This window comes from Mustela nigripes, chromosome 2, assembly GCF_022355385.1.
Source record: "Mustela nigripes isolate SB6536 chromosome 2, MUSNIG.SB6536, whole genome shotgun sequence".
NCBI classification, from domain to species: domain Eukaryota; kingdom Metazoa; phylum Chordata; class Mammalia; order Carnivora; family Mustelidae; genus Mustela; species Mustela nigripes.
Genome location: NC_081558.1, coordinates 145,799,591 through 145,801,981, shown reverse-complemented (window position 1 = coordinate 145,801,981; position 2,391 = coordinate 145,799,591). Strand labels below are relative to the sequence as shown.

Here is a 2,391-nt window from a genome sequence, read left to right as displayed (position 1 = left end):
CTGGCCTCATAAAATGAGTTTGGAAGTTTTCCTTCCATTTCTATTTTTTGGAACAGTTTCAGGAGAATAGGAATTAGTTCTTCTTTAAATGTTTGGTAGAATTCCCCCGGGAAGCCGTCTGGCCCTGGGCTTTTGTTTGTTTGGAGATTTTTAATGACTGTTTCAATCTCCTTACTGGTTATGGGTCTGTTCAGGCTTTCTATTTCTTCCTGGTTCAGTTGTGGTAGTTTATATGTTTCTAGGAATGCATCCATTTCTTCCAGATTGTCAAATTTGTTGGCATAGAGTTGCTCATAGTATAGAACAGAATGTTATTTAATATCCAATTTGATTCTTTCATCCAGGCTTTTTTTAGCTTCCCAAACTCACTTTCACTTTTTTAAAAAAATGAGACACAACCAATTTTATTCGAGTTCCTTAAAATTGATACTCAATATGTTGTTTCTAAAATGCATGTCACCCATTATATAATTTTTTTTTTATTTCATCTTTACAGTTTTTTCATCTTGTCTTCATATAGTTCTTCAGTAGAGTCCTGAGTTGACCAGTTAGGAGCCTCTAATATACTGCTCTGATTATTTCTTCTCAATACTCATGGCCAACATCTGGCTTCAAAATAAAGGCTTTTGGCCTTTTCAATCACTTGCTGATTCAGGCGAGACTGCTTTGTTACCCATACCACATGACCTAACTTAGAATCAGTCTTGACATCCAATCTCACATTCATAATCAAATTTATATTCCACCTCACATTCAGTTTGTCTGCCAACATGTTAATGCTGATATATTGGTGGATGAGACAAGAAGCCTCAAGTATGAAGAGAGGAGCATGCATTTTCAATGAAATTCAAAACAACCCACCAAGAAGAAGTGATTCCCAAGTACTGACTCACAGTTCCTCAGCTTTTTCGGAGCTCCATCAAACCCAACGTTAACAGATAATCATTCAACAAATTCTGTAATTGGGTCTTTATGTGTCTAAGACTCCTACTGAATAACTTTAACTAGATATTTTAGCACCTGCTGGTGTTTTCAAACATCTTTGTTTGTTATGATGGGTGTAGTCAAGTAGCACAGAATCTGTGGACAGATCATCTATATTACATTAACATACTGTTGCTGGTTAAGGAAGAGATCAGTGATGTTATCACACCTTTTAGGGTGGTTGAAGAAAACAAAGTGAGACCGATGGGCAAGACATGTTTGCTGCTGAAGTGACCGAAATGTAGAGCTCATAGAATTATTTTCTGTGGTCTCTCTTAACCCTGTAAGTCTTCCATGGAGGCACCCCAATTCCACATTAAGATTTGGAGGCCAGTTTTTCCCAGAGTGAATTCAAAACATTTCTATCTGTTGCTGGAACTAACACTCTAAAGAAGTAAAGCTATACTGCTGCTCCAGGGTAATTCCCACATTCATATTGGACTTTTGCATGCCTGTAGAGTGTATCTAAATATTACTGCCTAAAATCATGTTTGTCCATCAGTTAGTCAAACAGCCTCTGACCATTGCTAGTTGACCCCATCTGCCTTGTAGTTTCTGGATCAAACCTATTCACCATTGGTTCCATCTCTGCCTGAAGCTGTTTCAGTTGTGCAATGGCTGTGGTTCTTTATTCTTTCAAAGCATGTAGAATATCATCAGAATAAAGGTTTTTGCATACATTCATAGCAAAGCCCACCACGTCAGTATCACTAAGAAGATCAAATTTTCCTTGTAATTTTTTTTTTCCATTGTGTATCTCTCCTACAGCGAGAAACTTGAGCAACGGGAAACTTTGTGGATCCGACAAGGGTGCCATGCAAGTAGTCAAGTCATCCTCCACCGTCTTGCTATGGAAGAAGCTGCTTTCACTCTTAATACACCTAGAGTATTTTTGTTAAATTTTCATTGCTTTATTGAAGCAGTTACTTCTGTCAGCTTCCACAAAATACCACTCACTTGCTTTATTTTTCTTCCAATGATTTCCTTCATTCCTTTATACATGTTTATTGAGGATCGGCTATGCTTCTACTTTTTTTTTTTTAATGTGATCAAGATTATATTTTTTTTAGCAGTACTCAGTAGCTTTTTACTCAGTTAAAATTGTTTCCAGATTCTGACCCTACATGATTGCTTAGTCTTAGTCTCCAAAATTGTATAGTATGTATGTATGTGTGTTTATATGTCTGTGTATGTGTATGCACGTGTGTATTCCTAGATATACTCTGCAATGAAATTACTGAGTCAGTTATTGTTATGCACAAGACAATTAAAAACAAAAGAATTGTCCTTTGGTCACTCTTTTGGTCAAACTCTTAAGAAATATAAATGGTTTTATTTTATCTCCACTGGCTAAAATCAAAGGAAATCCCTGTACATTTTATCATTTAAACCTGGGCCAGTTCAACT

General features: G+C 36.5%; 1 pseudogene; it reads right to left on the bottom strand.

The window, feature by feature from the left end:
• Window positions 1-490: 490 nt before the first annotated feature.
• Window positions 491-1,801, bottom strand: LOC132010551 (eukaryotic translation initiation factor 3 subunit E-like; annotated as a pseudogene).
• Window positions 1,802-2,391: the final 590 nt, after the last annotated feature.